Source organism: Emydura macquarii, unplaced genomic scaffold (genome assembly GCF_026122565.2).
Source record: "Emydura macquarii macquarii isolate MOO-44397 ecotype Brisbane River unplaced genomic scaffold, CSIRO-AGI_Emac_v2 contig_2924, whole genome shotgun sequence".
Classification (NCBI taxonomy): domain Eukaryota; kingdom Metazoa; phylum Chordata; order Testudines; family Chelidae; genus Emydura; species Emydura macquarii.
This window is the reverse complement of record NW_027133061.1, coordinates 3,214,874-3,223,970: the sequence shown is the minus strand read 5'-3', so window position 1 is coordinate 3,223,970 and position 9,097 is coordinate 3,214,874.

Below are 9,097 nucleotides of genomic sequence, written 5' to 3'. Positions count from 1 at the left end.
TTCTGCGGTTTGCATTGTCACTGGCTAAATACGTCTGAGCACCTCAACCCGGGCAGCAGCTCCACGACCTTCCCGTTTCCTGCCCCTGCCTCAGGAATTCTGTAAATAAATTGCTCCCGGCTGGGCCGGCCTGGCTCGTAGGCGTTTCTGAAAGGCTAAATGCAGCTAACCCCCTGCTAGACCAACTGAGCACAGAGAAACCAAGGTGGCCCAGCCGCAGCTGACGACTCCAGCATTGCTGGCCTGCAGGGCACAGCAAAGGGAAAGGAATCAGGTTAGCTCTCCCATGGTCCGCGCCAGGAGGCCCCAATGTGCTAGGCGCTGTACGTCCACCCAGGAAGAGACAGGGCCTTATGACACAGGAATTAAATGATCCCCGCGTGGTACTGTGTCTGTACAGTGACTAGCACCATAACGGAGTCCTGGTGCACGACTGGGGCTGTTATGCATGACACACCACGATCATCACCCTCCATGCTACAGATGGGGAAACTGAGGCACAAACCAGGGAAGAGACGCTTTCAAGGTCATTCAGCAAGTCAGTGGCAGAGCCGGGAACAGAACCCAGGTCCCCAGCCCAAGGTCTGACCCCGAGCTCCTCAGAATATCCCAGACTCCTCTCTGCCACTTACTTCGTCACAGCAAGTGCAGCTCACCTCTGTTTATCATGGCTATTGCTGTTTAACAGCTGGGGGAAACTGAGGCACAGAGCGGGCCTGGGGACTCATCCAAGGTCACACAGCAAGTGGGGGAGGGGGGGGCAAATCCAGATGTTCAGACTCCCACTCCAGCCCCGTACACTCTGTACCACATTTTGAGGGAACCCCTGCAGGTGGCCCCAGATTCAAACCTCCCCGCACACGTGTGCTCTGCTGAACCTAGTCACCAGCAGCTGCGCTGCCAGGCGCTCACACCTGAATCATAGTAACATGGGACAGTGGGCTCATTTCCAAGCTAGCTCTTCCGCTGCCTCCCGGCATGGGATCCAGGCGTGAGTCACTTCCTCAGTTCCCGGCCTCAGTTTCCCCAGTGGCAAACCAGCGATGATGACACTGACTTGCCTAACTCGATTGTTTGCAGCGCGTGCAATTAAACTGACTGGGCATCATTAATAAAATAATCACGTCTGGTTCTTACCTTGGGCTTTTCACCAGTAGATCTCAAAGCGCTTTACACCTGTTCCCAGAGCAGAAATAACCTAACTCGCCTTTACACTTCTGCAGCCGTGCAAAGGGAGTTGAAAGTGGGTTACAGTCACACTCACTTTAATAATAATAATAATATCTAGCTCTTACGTCAGCGGATCTTAAAGCGCTTTACAAAGGAGGTCAGTATCATTAGCCCCTGTTCACAGATGGGGAAACTGAGGCACACAGCAGGGAAGTGACGGTCACCCAGCAGGCCATTGTCAGAGCTGGGAATAAAACCCAGATCTCCTGAGTTCCCGTCCAGTGATTTATCCCATCCTAGGCCAGGCTGCAGCTATATAAAGACATATTGTAAAGGTGCTTTGAGCTCCTTGGATGAAGGATGCTACGGAATTACTAACGGCACATGGAGAGCGCTATAAAAAGGTTGCTGTAATGCTAGCCGCAGTGCGATACCTTTTTGTCTTTCCGAAGCCAAACGAGAACTTCCTGACAAAATGAAGCGCCCAGAAGAGAGGTGCTTGGTTCCAAGGCTTGTTCAGGCATTTCGGACCCGTGTGGGAGGGGAGTGAAATCTCACAGCGTGGAACTCAGCCAAGCACAGGGCAGCGGCAGGCTGGATTCTCAGAGCCTGACAACTCCTGCGGCAGTCACAGAGACCTGGGACAACAGGGCACAAAACGTGATCAAAGTCAAAGGTGAAATCCTGGCTCCTTTGAAGTCAAGGGGAGTCACTGGCACCAAGGGGGCCGGGATTTCCCCCGTGTTTTCTTCTCATGCTGGGGGGAGCTTTGCTGCTAACTGTGCACCGGTGCAAGTGACGGCTGCACAAGTGAGGCAGGTTGAGTCAGGGCCTGGGAGAAGCAGCTGGCATCTCTGGCGAGAAGAGGACGTAGAAGTTGATCCCGTCAAACTTGAGTGCCCCGAGCAACCCTGCGAGATGGGCTTGTGGGACTGGGCCCTTAAAATCTCACGCACTCACGCCAGAGAGGACCAGGGGTGGCCAGCGGTTACAGCCCTGGAGAAGGACACAGAAGACTCTGCCACTCACCTGCGGGGCGACCTTCGACAAGTCACTTCCTTTGTCCCCCTGGCCTCATTCGATTGTGAGGGCGCGTCTCTTGCTCTGTGCCAGGATCCCAGGACCTTGTCTACGCTTGACAGTTAATTCAGATTAAGGGAGGATGTGAAATTAAAGCACAGTCGCTAATCTGGATTAACCCCATGGGTGGCCAAGCGCTAATGACCAATCACAATGAAACTCTTGCCTTTAAGGAGTGAATGTTTCCGGAGATCACTAGCCCACTGCTTGTCATCAACTTGACAGGACATTCCCCCGTTACCTTCAGAGGCAGGTAACTGTGCAGAGGGCACAGAGCCTAGACGCTGATGTGAATCCAGAGTCACGCGCCCCTGCAGGCCGTGGAGAGCCTCCGCGTTTCCTTTGCCTCCACCGGGGGTTTATTCGGTGTATTAACGTAGTGCCCTGCAGCAGTGGTAGAGTTTGCAATAGCCGGGGTGGGGGGGGGGAGGAGCGGGGCACAGAGCACGCACAGCAGGCCCCCCAGGAGGTGGGGGCTGCGTGTGGGGGGGCCCTGGGGAGTGCAGCAAGGATGGAGAGTGAGCGAGCCTGCCCTGCACTCCCCTGGCAGCGGCAGTTCCCGTCCAGCTCCTACCCGGTGCCAGGGTCGCAGTGCCGCTCAGGTCTGGCCACCCGCCCCCCGTCATGACAAATCTGCGTGAACGGCCTCGCGGCCTGGAGCACAGGGGCCAGCGCAGGCGGGAGAGTGCAGGGCGGCCTTCCTCTCCAGCCCCATATGAAAAGGGGTCACACACATACCTACAGGCCAGTGGTTCCCAACCAGGGGGACACATACCCCCGGGGGTACGCAGAGGTCTTCCAGGGGGTGCATCATCTCATCTAGATATTTGCCTTGTTTTACAACCGGCTCCGTAAAACACACCAGTGAAGTCAGTGCAAACCACAATTTCATACAGGCAACGACTCGTTTCTACTGCTCCGTGTTCTACCCACCGCACCGGAAGTGCCCTATTTATATTCGAATTGGTTTATTTGATCATTATACGGTAACAATGAGACAGTCAGCAGCTTTTCAGTACCAGTGCGCTGGGACGCTTCTGTGTTTCTATGCCTGACTTTGTAAGCCAGGAGTTTTTAAGAGAGGTGAAACTTGGGGGTCTGCAAGACAAATCAGACTCCTGAAAGCGGTCCGGTCAGCTGGAAGGGCTGAGAGCCACTGTACAGGCCACCGGAGAGGCCCAGTTGTCTCCCTCACTCCTCTATCAGCTCCACCACTGCTGAGGCATCCCAGGCATGGGCCACGCCCCACCCTAGCGCTAGGCACTGGACCACCAGACTCAAAAGGACAGACGGTCCCTGCCCCACAGATCAACACCCGGACTCTGGGTTCCTCCTGCAAAGATCTGCCTGGAGGAGGAGTTGTTCTCTGGCCACACCGGGCAGAAGGCTCTGTGTACCTCTCAGCCCTTCGCGAGGCTGAAACAGGACTCAGCACCACTCAGGTGTGGTCGGTCCACCCGCTCCCTTAGATGGGCCGAACCAGAGCGACACAGGAACCCCAGGCGCCAGGTCACAGCACTCGGCTTGGGGCCCTCTCACGCCGCGGGCCCATGCAGCCCTGAACGCAGGAAATGTTCTGCGCCAGCCAGCACAGGAGATTCGGGGGATCAGAGCAGGCCAGGGCTGCGGACCCTGGAACCGCTACTCGTCACGGCCACGGAGCCGGACTTAACAGCTAGAACCCTTGGGCCTGGTTCTCGGGGCTCGGTTCCCTATGGGTGTGCACCTCCTGCAGTCGGTACACCTGGGCAAAGCACCCCCTTGCTCTCGGGGGGGGGGGGCAGGAGGGGAGAACAGCAAGGTGCAGGGCCCTCGTGAGTCACACATTTCCAACTAGGAAGAAAAGTTGCCTATCCTGGGAAAGTACGGGCTGGGTTTTATAATCCCATTACAGCGGCAGCGGTGAGCCAAGCCGCCCCCTCAGCCCTCACCGAGGCTGCTGCGGTCATGGGCAGACCGCAGGTGGGAAAGCACGGGGCTGTGTCCAGGATGAGTGCAGGGGGGGAGGACGCAGGTTGTATTTCCTGCTCCACCACTGGAGTTTGGGCCGATCACTTCCTCTTCTTGAGACCGCAGTTTCCCGCTCCAGACTGGGGGAGTGGGTGTGTAAGTGGGGCTCCGACCGCTCGTCATTGCGCTGCCTGTCACTCCTGTCCCACCCAAGCAGGCCCTTCGAAAGCGGGGTGGGTGATTTCAGAGGCGGCGGCTAGGAGAAACGATCGGGACTGAGTAGCAGAGGGATTTGGCCCAGACCCACGGCGCTCAGGGCAATTGACGGGAAGGAGGCGGTGGGGCTGCTCTGCCAGTGCTCCCCGCTCATCCCACCGGGCAAGCCGTCCAGCTGGGAACCGCAGTGGAAAGTGAGGTTACGCCCAGCCCGCAGCCTTGGCTCCAGAACTGTTTTCCCCTCTTGTCATTCCTGCACGCAGAGTCAGCCCGGCTTGGCAGCGAGGCGACCACAGAGAATGAGGAAGCCTGGATGGTTGCGAGGATTAGGGACAGGGGCTGGGGGCTTTTCTCCCTAGACAAGCGAGACCAGTCCCACCTGAAACGCGCTGCTCTGCCAGGAAGGGGGTGGTGAAGGCACTGGGCTGAAACCTAGGAGAGCGGGGCTCTGACTCACTGTACCCTGGGACAAGTTGTTTCCTCTCTCTGGGCCTCCCTGTTCCCTAACCACAGCACTTAGCTCCAGCTGGCTGCGTTTGCCAGAGGCCCCAGCGAGCCGCCCTTCCATCAATGAGCCCGTGGCCCTAATCAGTTTAGTTGGCCAAAAAAAAAAAAGTGTCTTGGCTCCCCCTTGTGATGGCCCCAGACAGGCAGGGACCTGGTGGGTCTGCAGGGGGCACGGAGACGCTAAAGGAGACGTGCATAAACGTCACATTCTCCCAATGAGAAGTCGGTCAGCTCTGGTTATCTGTTTACACCTTGGTGCTCACCAGGGCAGATGGACTGTACCGATCACGGAGGGCAGAGGAGAGCCCCGGCCGGGTAAAGCAGTTTGCAAACCAGATGGAGAAGTGCTTCAGGGATTCAGTGGTCTATTGGGAAGATGGGGGTAGGTACCGGTCCAGCGTGTAGCACCTCCCGCTGTCTGTGTAGCCACCTCTTCCCTCTACCAGCAGGGCAGGGCAGCTGGGCCCTCGAAGCCAGGTAGTCCAGGCTTCATGGGAACTGGAGGCCAGTGGCTGCCCCGGCTCTGTGCCCATCTGCAAAATGGGGAGGGGGGGAGAGAAACGACACGGACTCATCTAACCAGATGGGCAAAGCAGGCACTGTCGCTCTGCTGTACCCGCTGCCTGGACAGAGGCTCGTCCACGGAGCCTCTTCTGCCAGGGCGAAGCAGTGAGGTGGCATGAGCAGCACCCCCACAGCTGAGAGAGCAGGTGAAAGAGGGCACAGCTGAGCAAGGGTTGTACAATGACTCAGCCAGAGCTCATGGGGCGGTTTCGAATGGCTTTAAACACACAACCCACCTACCCAGCCCAGACCCCGGCGCCATGCTCCCGCCACGGGTTGCAGTGGAACGGGCACAGCAGCACAGACTCTTCACTCCCTGCCAGGAAGAAGCAGAGCAACAAGGAGCCCAGAGCCAAATTCAACCGGCGCTGCAAGCCGGCCCAACTTCTCCACCTTCAGAGCGACTGCAGGATGGGAGCCAGTCATTTCCACAGCTCCATCCTCCCCTGAAATGCAGCCAGCGCTGGGGAGGGATGGGACAACTGCTTTCCAGCACACAGCAATGCTACAGTTTGGCACAGGCAGTAAAGGGACAAAGGACGGGCAGTGCTTAGGGCACTAGCCGAAAACATGAGTGACCCACGTTTAATTCTCTGCTCTGCTCAATTCCCTCTCCCTCTGTGACTTTGGACAAGTCACTTAGTCTCTCCCTGCCTCAGTTTCCTACCTGCACAAGGGGGATAACTGCACTGCCCTGCCTCCCCGGTGGCTGTGAGGATAAATACATTAGTGATGGCACTCCGCTGCTAGCGACGGGGCCAGCATGTGCCTAAAACAGACAGACCACCGGCTTCAGTTTAAATGGCAGCATGGAATTCAGACTGATTCTCAAAGCGATGAAGGCCGGTGTACACTGCCAGAGTGGTGTAAATGAAACCCAGGCCCAGAACCTCGTTGCTGACCTCACCAGCTTATTAAAAATTCCCTTTGTAAGACAGCCCAATTCAAACCCTGCTGCCTACACTCTGACACCCTCCATTTTCAATCGGGGTCCTCCACTTTCCGTCCAAGTGAGGCGCAGCGTTGCTGCCTACCGTTAAACAGCTACCACGTTCTGCCCTAGAAGTGGCTGCATTTGAGTGTGGGGGGGCCTCTCAGCTTTAGAAAGCGCCCTGGTATCTTTCAGAACACCAGTTTCTCAGCACCGCCGTTCTCCCCACCTGTCAAGTTTCCAAGCGGTATCGACAGGCCGCACGTCAGCGTCTTGTGGCAGGCAATTCACCAACCTCAGTTCAACACAGGGACAAGATAAGCTCAGGTTGCTCAGAGGACTTTCAAACAGGGGCTTTGATTGAGTCAGGGCAGGCCCGGCAAGTTACTCAGCAACTTATCGGATGTTCTAAGCTTTACCAAGAAGCAGTTTCACACCCCTTTAGAATGTGGCGCCTCAGGCAGGTATAGGTTTACAGGAAAACAGGAGCAACAATGGCCAGCACTGTTACTAAGGAGACTCACTCATCAAGGACTGCAGCTCCGGATTTCGAAAACGATCCAACGGGTTCTTTTGTTTCTACAAAGTGTGTCGAAATATGTGTCAGCCCCTGTCGCAACAAACCAGTGCGTGGGGTGAACGAATGCCACACTGGAGACAGACGCCTTAGTATGGTCTTTTAAAAAACCAACCACAGCCGCCCCCTGGCAAGCAGGATGGCCTAGTGAGCGGGTAGCCTAGGACCTAGGAGAGATGGATTTCATCGATTCCAAGGCCAGAAGGGACCACTGTGATCCTCTAGTCTGATCTCCTGGAGGAAACAGGTTTCCTTTGAGGACGAGGACCGAGAGTTCAGATACAGAGTGATCACTGCTGGTGCTAAAACAACAGACACAAAACCTGCAGACATATCTCCACTGCTACAAGGATAAACACCCCCCACCACACACATCTTTTGAGAGCCATGGGTCCCACCCATGCCTATCACAGCATGTGGTGCACCTCATCCAGCACACTAAACACCCCACTAATGACGTGGGTTTAACCAGACAATCCCTACGCTCTTGGCTGAACTCACACGGGAAAATAATAAAAGACAAAAACACCCTGTCACCTGTGGGTGAACCCTTGACACAGAATGATCACTGTATCTGACCCATCAGTCCTGATCCTCAAAGGAAACCGGCACCACACCGTCGAGAGAGGAAGCTGGGAGCTTAAATTCATCATTTTGCTAGTCACTTACAGACACTGGATTTATGGTTTATTACAACGATCAATAACCCACTAAGCCTCTTTTTTGTCCTGTGGCTACGAGGTGTTAACAGGCCACTCTGTCTTCCCTTGGAATATGTGCCAACTACTTATGTTAAACCAGCTGCTTGATCTTGTATTTTGCTCTGCCACTGGGAGTTCCTTCCCCAGACCTGCAGAAGAGCTCTGTCTCTCACCGACAGAAGCTGGTCCAGTAAAGGATATTACCTGCCCCTCCTTGTCTTCCCTTGTGCTGCAAGTTGAAGATAGCATCCCGCATTCCACCCCAGAGCTGGCTGCATTCAAATGTCTATATGGTTTGTGAAGTGACTTAAAGATCCTGTTGGGACGAACGATGTGTTACCATGATTATTTATTTGTATTACTGTAGGGCCTCCAAACCCACGGTGCCAGGTGCTGTACAAATATTACAAAGGGACAGTCCTTGCCCCATGATTTCCTTAGAAGCCTCCCCTCCAAGTCCTGCCACCCCCTAACCCTGTTTAGCTCAAGACGCTCATGCACCATTCAGCCCGGAGAGCTAAGGCCGCCTCCTGGCCGCATTACCCATTGAGATGCCCTGCCTCTGCTGGCTCTTGGGAAGGCCCCATTGTTTGCTGGCTCTGAGATCAGACGTCATTTGGGGCTCAGTTGAGCAAATCTCATGCACATTTGCAAGCACTTGAGCATACCACCAGCCGCCACAGACAGGGGAAGGGCAGCGCCCTACCATGGGCAACGTTGTGCAACCGTTACTCATGCCAGGGAGCCGCTACCGAGGCCAGTCGAGTGAGGAAGTGCTCACCCCGACTCAGGGTTGCACAATCCAGCCTTTGAAGCGTGGCATGTGCAGGAGAGCTCGTTTCTCTCCCCAGCCCTGCACAACCCCACGTTCCAAAGGGGTGCAAGGCAGGGAGCACGGCCCAGTGGTTAGCGCAGGGGCTGGGATCCTGCTCCCAGCTTGCTTGGAATGACTTGGCACAGGCACCCGTGGCCTTGTTTGAAGCAGGGCTGAGTACCCATCATCCCCAGTGAGGTCAAATGGGCACTGTGGGGGCCATTTAACTCTGCGCCTCAGTTTCCCCATCTGTTATTGCTCGAGTCCCCATTGCACGAGGTGCTGCCCATATACTTTGTGAGAGAGCCCTGGCTCGGACACGTGGCAGGGAAGGTAGGCAGAGAGAAGAGAAGCAACTTGCCCAGTCACCCAGCCACAAAGCCGGGAAGAGAACCCAGGTGTCCTGACCCCCAGCTCAACGGAGCATACAGAGCGCCAGGCCCGCTCAGCCTCGATGCTCACCTACCAAGCGTCCTGTCTCTGATGGTGGCCAGCGCCAGATGCTGCAGAGGAAGGAGCAGAAACCCCCTGGCAGCAGGTGTGGGGTTCTCTGCCCCCCACAACGGTTTCATCCTGCGCTGTTAGAG